The following is a 21,666-nucleotide window of genomic DNA, read 5'->3' as shown; positions in this document are numbered from 1 at the left end:
GGAATGTGCAGCGCAAGGCTCCACCCTCCCTTCTTCTCAGTGTAAATGGGCCGCACCCTGTCCTACCGAGTCCACAGCACTGTAACGCACCCTGCCCTGTAAAGAAAAAGTTTGTACTGATATGCTGGGTCCCTCTCATCTGCCAGATACCCCCGCCCCCTACAGGCCCGGAGAAAACTCCCTGGCCTGCCTACCCTTGTCCTGCCCTGCCTGCCCTGACCTGACTGCACTTACTAGGGGGGGAATCCGCCCTTCATCCTCCCCACTCCACTACAACATTGCCTGTACCACTGCCAAAAAAGGGCCCCAAACCCGGCCCCACTCCCCTCCCCTACTGTACCCCGAACCATACCTGATCCCCTCCTCTGGCCACGTCCCCCGCCAGTGGCCTTCCCGACCTGCGCACGCTGACCCCGTGCCCAAGGGGGCCATGAAAATCCAACTGATCCCCACCGCCGAGACCCCGCACCCCTTCCGACCAAGAAGGAAATATATCCAAACCCTCCCAAGCCGGCCCCCCAGCTGGGTCCAAATCGACCAAAAGCTCACCCTCTAACCCCAGATTACCTCCCCTGTCCCCTACCCCCTAAATTATGTCCCCATCACCCACCCTGGGGCCCCCGGCCCCTCCCAGCTTAGCAGAAGGGCCACCCTGTCAGCCTCTGTGTCCTGACTAGGGAAAAACCTCTGATGGCTTCCCCACCCTCCCACCTGGGCCCACTCGCCATCCCCCAAAGAGCTCCCCCTCACCGAAACTGTCTTGCCCCTCACAGAATAGGGTGGAGAGAACATCAGGGGGCTGGAGATGTTCCCATCACCTGCGTTCGCCTCCCCTGCTGGAAAATACTCCTCACCGCCTCAGCGCCCCAATGGGTAAACCCCAGCCGAATCCATTGCTCCCGGGGAAGTGCCGAGTGAAATAAAGCCGGCCCCACCCTCCATGCTGCAGTCTTCCTCTGCTGGTACCAGCGAGCGCGCAGAGGGCACCAGACACTCCCTGCCCGCCTCTCAACTGCTCAGGCCTGCCACCCCCTCGGGACGAGGAACACACGGACCCCCGGCCTACCTGCCCTTCCCTGATGCATTTAAAACCGGGATGAAGGACAGCGAGGCAGAGCGCCTCTTGCCTCCCCGCCCTCCCCCACGCTTCCCTCGCACCACTAGGGCAGAAACCGATCTCTCCACGAGCTCCGGCACCGATAACAGCTCAAGGGATACCGGAGAGGGACCTCTCTTCCCCGCAGGGGCCTTCCCACTCCCGGCGCCCCAACCCGAGGGCGTTTGGGTGACATGCAGGCAGCCACTGCTGCTGCTACGCCCGCTGGGCCTGCCGCACTGGGTGCGCTGGTCCCGTCACCTCACCGATGACCAAATCCATCTGGCCCGCCTCACTCAGGAGCTGGAGGGCTTCTAAAATGCAGTAATCCTCCCCTGACATCACTAAATCGCCTACAAAAACTGAACTAACTCCACAAGCTACCCCAAAAACTACACTATGCTAAAGCTCCAACCACCAGGTCACCAAACCTAAAATGGTGGCCAGGAGCCCAAAGAATGTATGCTTGGGCTTTATTTGGGCTATAAATAAAAATATAGCCTTAACCAAAATGGCTGGCATGAAACCCGCACCCCGCCTCTCCCAAACTGCCCGGGGGGGGGGGGGGGGGGGCGAATCCCTACGGTCGGCTACCGCCCAAAGCCCCTCTTTCAAATATCACCAAAGCACTCTGTTATAGGAGGAGCAAAGGAGCCAAGGTTACATCATCTGCTGTCCCTGAAATGACAAAGAGAACGTCAATGCAGCAGAAAGCCTGGGGTTTGCGGGGTTTTAGAGAAGTCAAATCACACGTTCACTTTACCCGAATTACATGAACTTATTTAATCTTTTATGTATTTATTTGATGTGTTTTTATAAAGCACGTACTTCACTGGAAGGTCTCAGAGCGCTTTACAATTGAACCAGTTACATTACATAAGGACTTCAGAGTACATGAGTTACATATAAATAGGAAACAGATACATGCGCCTAAGCACAAAAAGAAAAGGTTAAAATGGTGTGTACGAGAGATGTGCAATTTAAACTCTTTCATCCACTTTTTGCCCCAGATGAGGCTCCTATTTTCTGGGGAGGGGTTAGGATAAGAATAACAAAAGAACATGAAGAATGCCCTGGGATCCCTCTTTACTTTAAGCTGCTAGGTTCTTGGAGGATATGCACAGCTGGGGCAATTGCTAGGGATGCATAAGGGCACACCACGGGTAGCAGTCTCTACCACTGGCTTTAAATAACTAACGTCATTCCTTACCAGTTTCTGGGTCACAGAACGTCTGGCCAAGGAATAACTTACTATTTATAAATATGAAAAAGGCCAAACAGGCATTTGGGGCTATACTTTATTATGATGGCCAAAAGCATGCTTTTAGTTCTAAAAATAGTTTTAAAAAACTCAAACAGTGTGAACAGCATTTGCTCTTGTTTTTGTGGTTCACATTGTTCCCATGCACGTGTGCTTAGATTTTGCCCTGGGTGGCTTATAAATGTGGCTTACTAGCGTAATTTTGAATAATAAGCATAATGCGAAATTGAACAAGATTACACCTGCATAAAGGAAATTTGGGCCTAGAAATGGTTCAGCTCAAAGAAAAAATTCACATAGGCAACTAAGACTCTTTTGATGCTCATGGCAATAGTGATTTTCTTTACTCTGAGTCAGGAGTGCATTTTGTTTTGTCTGTAAATTAGGGGCATTTAAGAGGGTATTCACATCTGTTTCCTAGAGGCATTGGTTGAAATCCATAAATTCCTATTGTCCCTCTTTTTTGGGGTGGTCTTTTGCACTGGTGGCTGCCCTGCTAAGGCAGAGGCGCGTTGCCCCACTGCTCTATGAGTAGTGCAAAAAAATACAAATAAAATGATGATAACAAGACGTTATTATTTTATATTTCTGTGCAGGGCTCTAGCCAGGTCGGGGGGCGGGGCTAACCTCTTCAGAGCAGAATCAGGAGTGGTTTGCCCGTACCATTTTCTCCACCTGGTTGTGTTGCACAGCCCAGTGGAGAACATGCCCAGGCTGATGCAGCGTTGTTATTGGCTGGGAGAGTTTGGGAGCTCCTGGTGCTACTGTTGCTAGTGCTGACGGAGGAGAGGCGAGCGGTGGCAGTGAAGGTAAGTTGTTTTTGCTTGGAACTGCCAAGCCAGGTCCTCCCTGAGCCGGAACACGTGCAACCCAGGACCGGTTTCACTGCCACTGTCCCTTTCTCCTGTAGTACTCCTAAATTCCATCAGTAAACCAGGAGTGCTCCTGGAAAACTCCTCAATTTCAAGAATAAGCCAGGAATACTATGAGAGTATTTCACACCTAGACATAGCAAAGTCTTTGTGAATACTGGCCTGCTGAGTCAGCATAACGTTTTTGGTGGAACAAGAGGCTCTAAGTGTCAGTATCACGACGGGAAGTGCTGTTCACCAATAAAAGTGTTTTACAAAGCGATCTGGGTGCCGAACAGCCTTGCACTTAAGGCACAAAAAGATCCCCTTAGCTGCGATTTTTTGGGTGGGGTTTTTGAACCACCTGATGCAGAATCACTTTTGACATTTCTCACCAGTCTTAAGAGGATAGATTGTATCACTCGCTGCCTACCCTAAATTATAGCAAATTGTCATTCACATCAGTTCTTGCTTCTGATCCTTTTGCACATAGTTTGAAAAACTTTCTTTCCTCTTCCTACCTTATTCTGACTGTTTTTGAGTTTCCATACATGAGTAATGTCTCTGTAACAGTCCACTTATTCAACAGATAAGAACCTTGCACACTTCTAGTAGCACTAAGGAGTGCTCTACCAATTAATACACTATTGCACGAATCCCAATAGTTTCTTATTTGTGCTGACACATGGACAACAAGTGCATGCTGAATGAAAATAAGGGATAACACGTCTTTAGCAATATTGATGTTGTGCAGCACTTCCAACAAAACTAGAACCAATGCCTCTCTGTGATACACACCGCATCTTCTCAAACTTTCCTGTCCAAGAAAATGTTCTTTGTGTATATCTCTAAATTAGACTTACATATATCTTTGCAGTTGTTTCTCTGCCATCTCATTGGATGGATTTTTTTTATCTGGTAAAAAAAACCTTTATCAGCTCTACCTCATTTTTATAATAATAAGGCTTAGCCCGCTGAATGTGCTTATAAACATATATACAGACACAGAAAGGGACCTCCCTTTCAGCCACTGTGGCACTGTGGTTCAGCTGGCTTTAGACATTGTCAAACAGGGCTGTCATTCATGTAGGTATCAGCCCAAGGCTTTACACAGCATGCATCCTGGAATTATATGATTCCAAAATGGCCACAGCTGTAGCATGTGTCTGCATGCATGATGATGTATGAATGCACATACATCATGATTCATGCATATAGACCTATGTTAGCTATCCCTCCTCTAGAGTGAGAAAAGTGTTCATAAATTGTCTACTTTATGGAAGCCCCTGATTTTACTCATGTTTGCTTTACCAGAATTACATTTGTGCAGTTTGTTTCATGTCCCAAAGACATTCAATAGGAGTTCAGAGGTTAAAAGCAATGTATAACTCAGTTAGCATTTTTTTTTATTTGTTTTGGGTTTCTGCCAATTGTTTTACATTCAAAACAAGATGTATTTATGGTAAATTCCCAAACAGAAATTGTGTGAATGGCAAATTGGATTTGTCAATCTATAAGCAAGTATTCATTCAAATAGGAAAGGCTCAATCCAACAGAACATATTTTGACTTTAATTGTGTTAATTTAGTGGATGCGAAATTTGACAATCTGATAACACACGTCTTCTAATCTGTCTTTCAATGTTCTTGAATGGTGTTAATTTGAAGAAACCACGTGCTAAGATTGTGCTCCTACCTGACTATCTCATCTCTCACATCGCTCGAATGAAGGTGCATATGTCAATTTTTTAAGCGTTTGCTTCTGAGTCAAAGTTTTGTCAGTCACCAGCTACCGGTGGGATACATGATTTTTTCTTGAAAGAAAATTATATCTTATGTGACAGTCCTTAAAAAATATGTATTTGTGATCCCATAACAAAATACATAAATAACTGGTGGGTTTGTACTTGTACTCGTTAACAGGGACTTTGATTCCCACATTTTTTGAAAAATTCAAATCAAAGTGTGTTTACTTACATTACATTGAATGAAAACCACTTTTAACTAGAAATCATATCTGGAAAAAGAGATATTTCAAAAAACATACAGCATAAGCCATCATCGGAAGAATGAAGTAAGGATTTTCCCAGCCTAGCAACGTAGGGTCCAAGTCTTTCTTCGCGCACATGAATGATTTCACAATGCTTCCGATGCCAACAAGCTTACATCACTACAAATTGTCCAAAAAATGACAAAAGAATGTGATCAAAAACAAAAAATAAATAATATAAGATAACCAGAAAAAAATGTAAAGTCCTAAGTCACTACATCTATACTCATAACCTATGCTCAGCCAACTAATACCTTCTGCCTACACCTACATTCTCATGAGCTGCATCTAGGTTTTGTTCATCCCAGTTACTAGTTCATCAGAGTGACTGCAGTACTCCATGTCATTAGCCACCGTTTCCACCCCTGGGCTTGTGTGTTAGCCGAATGTGCTTTAGATGTTGCACTGTGTGTTTCATTTCCACTGTACTAATTAGATTGACACACCTGATAGAAATGATTTCTAGATGAAAAGCTGAGGAAGCAGTGTCAATGATGATGAGTGAGTTGGTCACCTTTACTTCACTAAAACTCATTTCGACTGAACTTCTTTCAATCACTCTAGTTACACCGTCTATTCCCTCCCTTAAGGAAAACTTTATCTCACAAGAATTGCCTTACATAACTTATCACAACAATAACCTGTATCTTTAACTATGTGGTTGGTATACCTATGCAGCTGTAAAAAAGATATAGGGCCATATGTATAAAAAAAAAAGAGTTTTGCCATTCTCAAATTGCGAATTTTAGCGCATCACAATTAGAGAATCACAAATTTTGCAATTCTCTATTTTGCGATGGCCTTTTGGGATGATACATCCCAAAAGGCTTTTTCCAATTTACAAACAGGCTGATTCTGAGAATCTGCCCATTTGCAAACCGGAAAAAGGCTTGATACCTATGGCCCATAGTGATTAAATTGAGCATATGTATACATTCTGCAAGTTATTAACTGGTACAGGGAGTGCAAAACTATTTTGGACTCCATGCGGCTAGGATCGTTTTGAGATATATTCACTGTTTGCACAGAAGTTGTTTGAAAGAGGAAAAATAAATTATATTCTCATTATTACGCTGTTTGGGTGCCATTTTTCCATTCCCTTTTATTTCTCTCTAATTACCTTTGTAGGCCTGGGACTGACAGCACAGCTGCCTAGCCATACCCATTGCTTACAGGATATATATGTATATATATATATAGTGACCAAGGCGGTACGCCGCCGAAACGTGTCTAGTTTTTGTTGGATCATAAACCTTTGTACCATTACTTCACGGAGTCTGTGCCTGACTGTTCTTTAAATGCTCGAAATGCAGGGCGTGTATTTGGAGAGAACACTACCAAATACTCTACCCCGTTCCAACAGACTGAAATCCCCATTAAAAGCAGCTATAATTGCAGAACGGAGTACGCTGTCTATGTTCTAAAATGCACCTGTGGCATATGATATGTGGGGAGCAAAAAGCTACAGGTGCATATTAGAATATTGCAACACTTACGAGCAATAGTGAACAATGACACAGCGTACCCAGTCGCTACATATTTCAAGACAACACATAACAATAACTTGGGCTGCCTAAAGTACTCTGTGATAGCAGCGGTTCCCACTCCACGTAGAGGAGGGAACAGGAAAAGATCTTTGCGCCAATTGAAGTCTCGTATGATTTATGAGCTTGATAGTAAGGCTCCCTGTGGGCTCAATAATACAGAAGATCTCCACAATTTTCTGTAGACATGTATTTTTTTATAGTCATCATTCTAGATACTGGAAACAAAGTAGTATCCTTATCTACTTACCCATATCTAGATCCACTTGCAAAGGAAGAGATAAGAGGGAGAAAATGAAAAGAAAATAACAAAAATAAAAGAAAAAATTACTCTGTAACCATTAGGGTATCCCTCTTCTTTTAGAATTATTAGATTATCGGCTGCTAAATTCATCCAAATGTTTAACCCCACAGAAAGTAATTTTAAGACACATATAGTTTAGGTTTGCACTAGCACTTTATTACATTGATGGGCTGCCCTACCATGACAATAGCACTTTTTTCAACACCTGTTTTGCACTAAAGCACCTTAAGTAGTCAATGTTTGCCGCCAAATGTAAGACATTTATTATTAGCTATATTTGATATCCAAGTGATTCGAGTGTCTAATGACAACTGAATAACTGAGGGCCACGTCAGTCAAGCATTTATGCAGACATAAGGCTAATATCACATTAAGAGGTGATGTTTTCCTTCTAGGTGCCCTCTTAAAGAAATCTTGATTTTATGGTTTTTAATGAAATGCGATTTTTGCACAGGTCAGGCCATCAGACTTAATATAACATCTGGTATGATAACCATGAAATGTTAATGCATTTAAGCAGTTATACTTGTTTTAAAGTTTTTAAATATTTAAATATGAAGGAATGTATTTATTTATGATGTATACATGGTTTTAACAATCTATTGCTGAGAGAAAAAACAAATATTATTCATGCAAGCATTTAGATTGCAATACCAATCTGATGAATGATACGGTCCGTCATACAATTATGGCGGACTCACTGCAATATTGCCACAACTTTGATTAACGCAAAGATTTCAAGCTAAGCGTCTTAATTGGCAAGCAATTGGTGAGAGAAAACAGACTACTTTCAGTGCCAAAACACATTATGATGTCTATGTCTATGTACCATGTGACACAGGGAAGTGTTTCATAGCAACATAAAAAGTAGAAGCGGACTACGTTGCCGCATGTGATCAAGGACACTGTATTGTCCGAAACGCGTCATAATAGGTTTGTGCAAAGTATAGAACCCTTATTGCCACTCATAACTAGAGTCCGGATCTCTCTCATCGCCGGCTGGAAGTTGAGAGAGCAAGCTTTGTTTTCAATATTTATATATATATTTATTATCTACTGGTAGTCACCAGTAGATAGTTATAGTTAGGACCTAGTTTCCATAGGAAAAGCGTTTTTTGTTTTCCCAATAACTTTGGCAACGGTTGACGAATCTTCGTGAAAGTTTAAAAACTTGTAGCCCGCTCCGGTTAGCACCAATCCTGAAAGTTTCAGTGTGATTCACCAAGTGGGGGTTGAGAAAAAAGGGGGGATCCCAAAACGTGTATTTTCCATGTTATTTTCTATAGGAAACTTTAGACACAGCTACAGCCCGAACTGCTGAACGGAATTACACCAAATTTCGTAAAAAGTTAGCCCTTGTTTGAGAAAGAACTCTTTTTGTTAAATGGAGTAAATCGGTTTAGTAGTTCCTGAGAAATTTAAAAAAAAATGTCAAAAAATGCATTTCCCATAGGAAACTTTAGACACGGCTACAGCTGGAACTGCTAAACGGAATTACACCAAATTTGGCAAAAAGGTAGTGGTTGGTTCAGAAAGCGCCCTTTTTTTTAAATGGTGTAAATAAGTTCACTAGTTGCTTAGAGGCACAGAGGATCTGCGCACCCTCCCGACCACAAGCTTTATTCTAGTTGGCTGTCAACACTCCAAACCAGGAAGTGTTGGCAACCATCTTGTGCCTCTGTAACCAAGGCACAAGAAAACAGAAAAACAAAAGGTGAAACATAACAAAAAGGGGGCAGGGTAGAAGCACCCTGACCCCCTAGGCCTGGTCAAGGCCAAAAAAAGTTTGTTTTAAAAAAAAAGAAATCTGTCAAATTCGAACTGGGTGCACCAATCAGGTCGAGAAAAAAAAAATGAAGCACGGGCTCCCGCACTTCATTGTATTGAAGTCCCCGGGTGGGCCAGGTCTCGGGGCAGTGAAAAAAAGTGTGGGGGGCTCCAATCCCCCCACATTGCCCGGGGAACGCCACCTCCCCGGAACAAGATAATTGAGTTGCGGGGGCATGCAGCCCCCTCGCAGCCCCGGGGTCCGTCACCCCCAGGGCTTTTTTTTTAATCTGTGGGGGGCCCCAAAGGCCCACCAAACCCCAGGGACTGCCACCCCCGGGGCATTTTAAAAATATTTGCCGGGGGCACATGCCCCCCCCCCCGCAGCCCCAGGGACCGCCACACCCCCGGCTTGTTTTGTTTTTTTAGAATAAAACAACCTGTGTGGGTGGCTCAAGCCCCCCCACACGCCCCGGGGACCTCCACCTCCCCGGGGCACTAAGGGTCAGATGTAGGAAGCCTAATACCAGTCGGTAACGGCCAAAATTACCGAATTTCGTCCGTTACCGACTGGTATTAGATGCAGAGCATTTGAGATGTAGCGGCCTTATTTAAGGATTCGGTAATTTACCAAATCGGTAATTTAAGGAATCGGTAAATTACCGAATTCTTAAATACCGATTCAGTAAATTACTGAATCCTTAATGTAGGAAGCACTCAAGTGAGTGCTTTTCACTTGTAAGGATTCGTTACGTACCACCAACTACAAGTTGGTGGTAAATAACGAAAACCGTTAAAAAAGCATTTTTGTGCTTTTTTTAACAGTGCCATGTGGCACACATACATGCCCTTAGTGCATGTATGTGTGCCACATGTGCACCCATGCACTATTCAAGGGTGCAACAGGGTGTCAATATGACACCCTGCCACCCGTATACCCCATGAATGAATGGGGAATACCGAATCGGTAAATACCGAATCGGTATTTACCAAATTTTACAGATTCAGTAAAAATTACCGAATGAATACCTACATACCATTTACCGATTCTAAAATACAGAATCGGTAAAATTCGGTATTTTAGAATCGGTAAATGGTATTTACCTACATCTGGCCCTAATTATTTAAATTTGGGGGTCCGTTATGGACCCCCGAGCCCCGGGGGCCACCACCTCCCCAGGACTGTGCAAGTGATGGGAGAGGGGCAGCTTGTGATAGCTCTGGGACGGCTACACCCCAGGACCGGCTCCTGCAGTGTCCCGGGTTGCCCACCCCCGGGACACTGCTGTTTGCTATGGCAGAGCGGGGGCCTTGCGTCTCCCGCCCTGACAAAGCAAACTGTGGTTTCGATGTTAACAGCGAGAGCAGAAAACCTGCTCTCGCTTTCAAAAAATCAAACCAGATTGCTTTTCCACACAGGGAGCTGCATGTCAGCATCTCCCCATGTGGAAAAGCAATGTTGGCTCCCGCAGGAGGCGGGGAGCCGGCAGGGACCGTGGGGGCATTGGGGCTCATCCCACAGTTCCCAACAAAGTGGTCAGGCCCCGGGGGATGGGGTCCCCGGGGCCAGAGGTGGCCAGGGAGGGGGGGGCAAGTGGCCCCCTCCCCTATGAATATTTTTTTTTTTTTAAAGGGACAGCCAGGCCCCAGGGGATGGGGTCCCGGGGTCAGATTTGGCATGAGGAAGGGGGGCACACGGCCCTTTCCCAAAAATAAAAAAGGATGGGCAGGCCCCGGGGGATGGGATCCCCGGGGCCAGAAGTGGCCCGGGAGGGGGGGCCACGTGGCCCTCCTCACCAAATACATTTATTTATAAATAAAGGCTGGCCCCGGGGATGGGGTCCCCGGGGCCAATAGAGGCGGGCCCACGCAGCCCCCTCACGTTTACATTTTAATTAGAAAAAAGGGCCAGGCCCTGGGGGTTAGGGACCCCAGGGCCCACAAAAAGGCAACAGAAGGGAGGCCACACAGCCCCCTTCTTATATATATATATTTTTAAACCCGGCATTGTGGCTAGGCCCCGCCCCCTCCCTGCAGCACTCAGCAAACGCTGGAGCGTTGTAAGTTGGGAAATTAATTCCCTTTGAATACTGATGGTCCCTGGGGGCCAACTTGCTCACCAGGAACCTCCAGTATGCGCCAGGGAGCTGCATTGCAGAGAGGTGTTCAGAGACCATGCCCCTTTTTACACCTCTCTTGCAGTGCAATGCAGCTCTGTGGCGCTTACTGGAGGTACCTGGTGGGCTAGTTGGACCCCAGGGATCCTCAGAATTCAAGGGGAATTAATCCCCCAACTTACAACGCGCCAGGTGGCATGTTTGCAGAGTGGTGGAGCAAGGGGGCATGGCCTTTGTCTACCTCTGACCAATCCCACTGCATGGGGCTTACTGGAGGTAAAAGGTAGGCTAGTTGGCCCCTAAAGGACCCCCAGCAGTGAAGGGGACTTCATTCCCCATCCAAGAGCATGCCAGGGAGCATGTTTGTAGAGTAGTGGGCAAAGTGGGCGTGGCCTGGTATGAGTACTTACCAATGCTGCTATGTGGGACTGACTGGAGGTAATAGTTTGGGAAGTTGGCCCCCAAGGATGTCCTTGGGGGCCAACTATCCCTCTTGTTACCTCCAGTAGGTCCCACACTGTGGGATTGCTAAGACGTCTACGGAGGCCATGAACCCCTTTTTCTACCACTCTGCAAACGTGCTTCGTGGCAGACTACGGGATGAGGGCTGAAGTCCAACTTAGTCCTGAGGGAGTTTGGGGCCAGGAATCCCTGCTGGTACCTCCCGTAAGTCCGACGCAGCAGTATTCCTGAGCGTTGGTTGGACGCCCAGCACCCTTTCTCCACCACTCTGCAAACGCGAATACTAGTTAAAGTATCACATTTCTGCACCTCTGACTTAGAGGTAGTTTTAATCCCCCTGCCCTATTATGTACTAGGGCCTTACAGAGGTGGTCATGCTAATCAGAGGGGTTTACCAACGCATAGTGTTCTCTAGTGAGGTCTTTTCACTGTATTCTAAGTGTCTTTTAGCATTGCACTGGCTTTAGGCCTGGTTAGTCAGAGTCAGTTACTACCAGTACCCATCTGAAAAAGTTGTGGGCACAGGATGATTTTGCAACAAGGCCTCTTTCTGCTCCTCTGTTGGTTCCTTCTGCACATCTCTTCTTCTTCCTGCACTTTTCGTCACCTTTCTGGACTTCAGTTGCCTCTTTTTGCATTTCATTTGCTTCCTTCCGTGTGTTTTTTCTTCTTTCTTCACATGTCCTACTTCTGTAGGCATAGTTAGAAAATAGCATTTAAAAACCTTTGAAATTCACTGAAAAAACCATAGGTTTCAGGCACGTTATAGTTAGAAATTAGCATTAAAAAAACTTTTGAAATTCACTCAAAAACCAAAGGTTTCAGGCCTGTTATAGTTAGAAATTAGCATTTAAAAAAACCTTAGAAATTCACTGAAAAAACACATATTTTTCGGGACGTTATAGTTAGTTGGACATTTCACTCGTACAAAACCATAGAAATTCCCCCGTGATAGTTAGTTGAACTAACTATAACTCAAGCCCCCGCCATGCACTGCTGATGACATCACATATTACATCATTCATGACATGGTCAGTGACATCACTGATGACATCACTGATGACATCTCAAATGATATCACTGATGACATCATCCACGTGAAAATCTGGTGGGGGGGCTCATCACACTGTAATATAACCTTTCATACACCCACTGTACCAGTTATTACATACACACTCACTGATTCCTAAGTCTACATCCACATCCACTCATTCACCCATAGAATCGCTCATAGATGTAGTCATTCATCAATACAACACTATCATAAGCACTCATACATGTATACAGAGACTCACACACCACCACTCAGCCAGACTTACTCACACACCTACTCAGTCATACAAATAATCAATCATAATTCCATTTAATGACCTATACAGTTATACACACACAACATCAGTTATTGAAACTGAAATAAATTCATACTTACTCTTTTCTACAATCACTGATACAAGTACACACTCATCCATGCAGCGACTCTCACAATTACTGACTCTCATGTATATACATTTGTATACTTCAACGTTCACATACACAGCCTTTTACATATGTAGTTACTTGGACATGTAACTTTCAGACATCCATTCTCTCACCAACACACCATACATGCACTCACACTCATGCAGCTGTTTCCACATGCACTCTTGAACCCGTACACACAGTGAATCAACCACTCAAATATTTATGCACAGACTCACACACCTACCACGCACTCACACACAAGCACCCAGACAACCAATCAATAACCCATAAAAATCCTCATTTAGCTGCTCACCAACCCATGAAACTGTTTACACCAACTGTCAAATTAAACTGTGGATGTCTGTATCAGTCACTAACCCGTGCATTCAGTAAGACACATGTAATCACTCACTTAAACCGTCAGTCACATACATACTAATTCCTCCATCCAGACACTTATACACCCACTCATTCTTCAATTAACCTTGGCATATATATAATACATATTTAAACTTTATATAAACACACATTCACTGGATGATGTCATCAGTGATGTCATTTGAGATAGCATCAGTGATGTCATCAGTGATGTCACTAACCATGTCATGAATGATGTAATATGTGAAGTCATCAGTAGTGCATGGCGGGGGCACAAGTTATACTTAGTTCAACTAACTATAACGGGGGAATTTCTATGGTTTTCTACGAGTAAAATGTCCAACTAACTATAACGTCCCTGAAACCTATGGTTTTTTCAGTGAATTTCTAAGGTTTATAAAATGCTAATTTCTAACTATAACGGGCCTGAAACCTATGTTTTTTTCAGTGAAAAAAATAAATATATATATATATATATCGCTGAGAGCCGAAACGTCATGCGCTAACTTGAGCTGATTAAATACTTGCACAAAATGGTCCGTGTCTGCGTCTCCTTGTTCTGGGGGAAAGCCTGAGTGAAGGAAGCAAGACGTGGTATCCTGGATATATATATATATATATATATATATAATTCCATTGAGTGGCCTGCTTTGGCTATTGGATTATTAGGATCAGTCTCATTGTCAGGTCAGAGCTCCGGTCAGAACTGGTCGCTCCACTCGCAGCTCGTCCCAGCCATCTGTGCCAGAGACCTGCACTCTGCCCTGCTATCTGTGCCAGCGACCGGCATTCTGCCCTGCTATCTGTGCCAGCGACCTGCATTGTGCCTGGTATCGTTGCCTGCATTGATTACAATTGTGCCAGCTATTTGTGCCTGCGACCGCATTCTGTGCCATTGATTGTGCCAGTGATTGTTTTTTGTGCCCACGACCTCCTTTGTGCCAGTGATCTCGCCCAGCATTGTTGTTGTGCCCTTAGCCCGTCCACGCCGCTGCTCCCCCGCGGCCCCACCCCCGCTCCCTCCAGCTCCTACTGACCCTACCCACTCGCCACCCCGCTCCCGCCTCCCAGCTGCTCCTCCCTCCCACAAACAAACTTTAGGCTAATAACGCGAGACAAGGAGCTGTGACCATCCTGACTCCAGTCAGAACTGGTCGCTCCACTCGCAGCTCGTCCCAGCCATCTGTGCCAGCGACCTGCACTCTGCCCTGCTATCGGTGCCAGCGACCTGCTATCTGTGCCAGCGACCGGCATTCTGCCCTGCTATATGTGCCAGCGACCTGCATTGTGCCTGGTATCGTTGCCTGCATTGATTACAATTGTGCCAGCTATTTGTGCCTGCGACCGCATTCTGTGCCATTGATTGTGCAAGTGATTGTTTTTTGTGCCCATGACCTCCTTTGTGCCAGTGATCTCACCCAGCATTGTTGTTGTGCCCTTAGCCCGTCCACGCCGCTGCTCCCCCGTGGCCCCACCCCCGCTCCCTCCAGCTCCTACTGACCCTACCCACTCGCCACCCCGCTCCCGCCTCCCAGCTGCTCCTCCCTCGCTCTGCCCCCCTCCACTATCCACTTATGTCAGAGCAACATACGCGCAGCGTCCACGCGCAGGGGACGCGCCCTATGCGCGCCGAAGGTGTGCCAAAGGTAAGCCCGTCTACGCCTGTCCGCGCCCAGTGCCAGAGCCCCTGCCCCCCGCAAAATCCACTCCACCTGCCTAATGTACGACGTCGCAACCCTCTCTGCACTCAACACCGGCTGTCTCCCCGACTGTCACCAAGCCGCCCCAGGACGCACGCATGGACCCTTCACCTGCCAATCCTGCAAGTTCGACTGCTTCAAGACCCACACTAAATCCACAAACGCCAAACAGAGCTCCGACAACAACCACCTGAAGTGCATCCTGCTCAACACCCGTTCGATCCACAGACACGCCATTGAACTATGGAACCTACTAGACAACACCACGCCGGACATCGCCTTTCTTACAGAAACTTGGATGAACGCCTCATCAGCGCCCGACATCGCCATAGCCATCCCAGATGGTTACAAGATCATCCGAAAGGACCGCATCAACCAGACAGGAGGAGGCATCGCCATCGTCCACAAGAAAACCATCCGCATCACGACCAGCTCCCACGACACCCTCACAGCCGCCGAACACCTCCACTTCCAGATACACACCGACCCCAAAACCACACTTAGAGGCACCCTCATCTACAGACCACCAGGACCCCGCACACAATTCTGTGAAGACATCACTGACTTCATCAGCCCACACGCCCTCCCCTCCGAGGACTACATTCTCCTAGGGGACCTCAACTTCCACCTGGAAAAGAACAACGACAGCAATACCATCACCCTTCTGGACAACCTCTCCAATCTCGGACTTAAAACAACTGGTGAATACCCCCACCCACTACGCCGGACACACGCTCGACCCGATCTTCTCCTCCAGCAAGCACGTCTCCTTCAATCACGCCACAGGACTCCACTGGACGGACCACAGCTGCGTACATTTCAACTTCAGAAAGACCACGACCCACCACCACCCACAACAAGTCCCCCGCAGAAACTGGAACAAACTTACCACCGACCAGCTCACCACATCGCTATACCAAAACCCTCTTGTCAAATCATCGGACCCAACTCAAGCAGCCATCAATCTCGCACAATGGATCACCCACTGCGCCGACGAATTAGCTCCCCTGAAAAAGCAACACAACAAGCCAGGCAGCAAAAAAGCCTCTTGGTTCAATGACGACCTCAAGAACCCAAAAAGAAATGCCGCACCCCCGAGAAAGCCTGGCGAAGAAACCCCACCACAGACAACATGACCGCCCTCAAGGAGGCCACCCGCAAACACCACCAGCTGATCCGATCCACCAAGAAATCAGCATTCAAGGAGCGACTCGACAACAACGCCCACAACAGCAAGGAACTCTTCAGCATCGTCAAAGAGCTTACCAATCCCAGCGCCGACACCAACAACATCACTCCCTCTCAAGGCCTCTGCGACTCTCTAGCCTCGTTCTTCCACAGTAAAATCGCTGACATACATAACAGCTTCTGCGACCAGTCCTCCCCCCTTACCACCGAACTGAACCCCCCACCACCACCCTTGACGCCTGGAACCCGATCAGCACCGATGACACCATCCGCTTGATGAACTCCATTCACTCCGGATCACCAACCGACCCATGCCCCCACCACATCTTCAACAAGGCCGACTCCATCATCGCACCCCACCTCCGGAATATCATCAACTGCTCCCTCAACACCGCTACCTTCCCGGAAAGCTGGAAACACGCCGAACTCAGTGCCCTCCTGAAGAAACCTACAGCAGACCCCACTGAACTTAAGAACTACCGCCCCATCTCGCTCCTCCCTTTCCCTGCCAAAGTCATAGAGAAGGCCGTCAACAATCAGCTCGCCGCCTTCCTCGAGTCTAACGGCTCCCTCGACCCCTCACAGTCCGGTTTCCGAGTCAAACACAGCACCGAGACCGCCCTCATCGCAGCCACAGACGACATCCGATCACTACTCGACAACGGAGAAACAGCTGCCCTCATCCTCCTGTACCTCTCCGCAGCGTTTGATACGGTCTGTCATAGCACCCTTGTAAAATGCATCAACAACATCGGAATACAAGGAAAAGCATTGGATTGGATCATATCGTTTCTCACCGGCAGAACCCAGAGAGTCCGCCTCCTCCCTTTCAGATCAGAGGCCACCGAAGTAATCCGCGGCGTTCCCCAAGGCTCCTCGCTCAGCCCCACTCTCTTCAACGTCTACATGAGCCCCCTCGCATCCATCGCACGCCAACACAACCTCAACATCATCTCCTACGCTGACGACACACAGCTGATCCTCTCCCTCACCAAAGACCCAAACACCGCCAAACCCAACCTACACGAAGGGATGAAAGACATAGCCGAATGGATGAAGAACAGCCGCTTAAAACTAAATTCAGACAAGACGGAAGTCCTCATCCTAGGATCATCACCCTCCGCTTGGGACGACTCATGGTGGCCACCAGCCCTAGGCAGCTCGCCCAAACCAACGGACCATGCTCGCAACCTGGGATTCATTCTAGACTCCTCCCTCTCGATGACCAGACAAGTCAACGCATCTCATCATCATGCTTTAACATCCTACGCATGCTCAAAAAGATCTTCCGATGGATCCCCACTGAAACAAGAAAGACAGTCACTCAAGCACTTGTCACAAGCCGACTGGACTACGGAAACACCCTCTATGCTGGAACCACAGCCAAATTACAGAAAAAATCCAACGCATTCAGAACGCCTCCGCCAGACTCATCCTAGACATACCCCGCCACGACCACATTTCCGGTCACCTGGGAGACCTTCATTGGCTCCCCGTCAACAAGAGAATAACGTTCCGTCTTCTCACCCATGCACACAAAGCCCTCTACGACCTAGGACCCAAATACCTCAACACGCGCCTGACCTTTTACACCCCCACCCGCCAACTACGATCGTCCAATCAAGCCCTCGCCACGATTCCACGTATCCGTAAAACCACCATGGGAGGAAGATCTTTCTCCTACCTGGCGGCCAAAACCTGGAACTCTCTCCCCACCCACCTCCGCCTTACTCAGAACCACCTCTCCTTCAGAAAACAACTCAAAACTTGGCTATTTGATAAGTAACAACCCCCCCCCCCATAAGCGCCTTGAGACCCTCCGGGTGAGTAGTGCGCTATACAAATTTTAACTTGACTTGACTTGATTGTCCTAAGACTTTGCCAATCATGTCTTGATTGACATCAAGGCAGGCAACTGCCGAAACGCGTTATGGCGAGATCTGTTAATGCGGTGAATAAAATACAATAATTGCACTTACTTTCGGGTCCGCTCTCGTTTGTTGGCAGCAGGCGACATTCAAAGAGAAAGCGAGCAGTGTATATATATATATATATATATATATATATATATATATTGCACCAACTCCTTCGTGGACTTCTTCATACAAAGAACAAAAGAACCGAGCCCAAACTCCGTTTGCGTGTGAAAAGGGTTTATTCAATCATAAATCGGCAATCCTGCCCGACGCGTTTCTGAGCCCAGCTCCTTGATCACGGGACTATATATATATTCCATTGGTTGGCCTGATTTGGCTATTGGATTATTAGGATCAGTCTCATCGTCCTAAGACTTTGTCAATCATGTCTTGACTTAGTCCACCTAATGCTATTGGCTGTTTGAGTGTAGGCTCCTGACCCAAGATGAATGACTGCATGAGTTAATGCCAATCTTGCCTAGTAAAAGGAATCCAGTGAAAGTTATTATGGGGTGCTTAGGTGTCCAAGAGATGCACCTTGAAGGGGGGAGAAGTGGAACAAATTAGTCAAATATAGCGCACTCTTTGGCACTGTGCTGTGGGAACTAGCTGGAAGGAGGATTTCCAGTACTTGAGGAACACGATATCTGTGGTGTCCTTTCTATTATCCCCGGAGGGTACTGACCTCTTCCTGTATTTATACAGAATCCCATATAGGCCTTTGTGCAATGAAATCCTGCGTCTGAGGTAAGGAATTGATCTGGGTGGAGGATGCTCGCAGTGACAGCGCAGATAGTTAGGAACCATGGTCAATGTCCTCGAAAGAGGGATAGATGGTATTCAGTGAGCCCCTACTGGTGAATTTAGTATTTTTCTTAGAAGAAAGCAAGAAGATCCTGTGGCCAGTTAAAAAAAATATGGGATACGGTCAAGAGAAATAGGGTTAAATCTGTTGTGGGGTTTGAGACATCAAGAGGTAGTGATTGCTATCAACTAATGTTTGCGCAAAATTGTATCATCTTATACCAAGATTTCCCCTCCTAAGCTGCCCTAGAATAGCCTTTTATGTGCTGTCTTGTGATACAGGGATGATCTTTGAATTAATGTGGAAAATGCAGACTAAATTAGGAGGATGCCCTGGGTATGAAATTGCCCGTGAAACTGGATAAATAAATGCCTTTAGTACGGCTGGAGAGTTTTAAGATTTTGGTCTTGCACAATGCACTTTATTAGTTATAATTGAGACTTGATGCTGCTTATACTTCAATAGGCCTGATTGTTCTTACCTAAATATGATGTGTCTACTTATGAAAGAGTTCTGCTGTAGATTTACCGAAGATGTACTTTTAAAAGGTACATTAAATATAGATTGTGCCCTTGCCGATTTATGCTATATTGACCTTGCACAACACACTTTTGCTACCTAAGCAATTGAAACTAGTTTTGTATTTTAAGGTGTTAAACCGGTGCACTCCTAAATAATTTGATATGTATGGTATAAATAAATTGCAGACCCCTCTAGGGTGCACGCTAGTTGAAAAGATATATTATATGCCGAATTATAGTTGTATTTAGGTCTGTGCTATGTGCCGGTTGCATTAATGTGTCTTAGTCCTATTTATTGGAGATGTTTTCATATTCTCAAATGTATTATATGAATAAACTGGAAAATGTGTCATAATTCCGTAAGATTTTATTTCTTGTAAATAAAATAAATTGACTCGACTTGGGTGGCTGTATAGAAATGTTTGAGGGTCTATTTTTTTACTGGAAGTACTACGTACCATCAAAATTGTCTCATTTAATGCTTTATCTCAGTGGTTCCCAAACTTTTGACTCCTGAGGACCCCCATTGACTCAACACTGGAAGCCGGGGACCCCCAGCAATTTGTATGATTTAATTTTCAAACATTAAAAGAGTAATTCGAGAAAAATAAACACACATGCACACCAAATAAATACTCGAATTACTAAGGATTTTAGTATTTTATATTGAAAGAGTTTTCACAAACCAGAACATTTTAATGGGAAGGTTGGTGCTGCATCTCCGTGATTCATTTTTAAATGGTTAGTTTTATTTCGTAGTACAAGGCTCCTGCTCCTGCCAGGGCCAGAGTGGAAACTCAAAGCAGCCCTGGCAATTGTTTACAGACCAGTCCCCATACAGTGCACACCAAGTGCAGTGAGTGAGCCTGACCACTACAAAGGCGGTTTTGGGAGGCTCTCCCACCCCCCCAAGAAAAGCGCCTCTCATTTCTCCATAGCCCCTCTGTCACATGTATTTCATTTGTTTTAAGCATCTCTCATACCAGTGTAGGGTCAGAGCACTTTACATCACACACATAGAGAGACAATGAATTATACTTGTAAATCAGTGTAGAGAAATTGTTACATAAGGTAAAGGGGACTTAGGGTTCACATGTCATTCATACTGGTAGGCATTTTTAAAGAGTGCTTGGTCTGGAAAATCACAAACTCAGGATTCAGAACATAACACAGTGGTTAGCGTTGACTAACAATACAAATGTATTTCCACCCAAATAAACTCCTTTACCTGCCTCAGGATAATGAAAGACTGGGAAAAAACATAAGTTACTAACTGGGACCATGCAGTGTGTTAGCAGATTTTTGATGACCGTTTATAGGTCACTGTGCTAGATTGATTGTCTCTTATGAGCTGCAGAGTAACAAAAGAATCTCTGTGACAAAAGCAGTAACCCACTGACCTATGCACATAAAATACTGTTTTTTTTTTTTTAAATGAATGGTACACATTTTTTGCAGCAGGCATATTAACCCCCTGTGCTACATTAGATAAGTCAAACCTGCCACTGGACAAAACTCTCATCTCTCTCCAGCAGGTACATTAATCACTAGTGTTATCTTGACACTTTTATTGTTGCTTGAATACTGCTAATACTACAAGGAACTTTGCAGTGCTTGTAAAACTGACCCCCTGGGAATGTGTCGCCGACCCCTGGGTGTCCACGGACCCCAGTTTGGGAATCACTGCTTATCTTATACATTCATTGCATGATATGCAGTAGCAAATTTAAAAGCTTTCATCCTGACTTCTATTTCTTTGATTGTCGTAGAAATGAAAGTAGGTCTATAATGAAGTTCTCCTTGCCAACTGATCTTCATTTCGGATGGAAACAAAAACAAGATTAAATACAAAGCAATCTAGACTTCAAAGTAGCCCTGCTTTTGTTTCTTATTTTACCCCCTGGCTAGTTTAAATGTCCCCCAACATGCACACACAGGCATGCACCAATGCACACTTATTCATGTGATACCAGATTAAATCCAGACGTAAAGGGTTTGCCAATGCTGTTTTCTAGAGCATGCACACGTGTTCCATGTGCAAAGTCCTTCCTTGCTGATGTCAACGTTTTTTTTAATGTATCCCTCTTGATATGTTCTCATTAGAATTCATCTATTTTGCACAGGACACATTTTCTTTCAATTTTCCTGCAAGCGGTGATGGAGATTAAAAAGCATCACCTGTCTGTCTTTCCAATTCACATTTAATTTTGATTGATAAATGAGGCGTTTATTTGAGATGTTTAACC

Source organism: Lissotriton helveticus, chromosome 11 (assembly GCF_964261635.1).
Source record: "Lissotriton helveticus chromosome 11, aLisHel1.1, whole genome shotgun sequence".
NCBI lineage: Eukaryota > Metazoa > Chordata > Amphibia > Caudata > Salamandridae > Lissotriton > Lissotriton helveticus.
The sequence above is the reverse complement of the archived record's forward strand: the minus strand, read 5'-3'. Positions refer to the sequence as shown.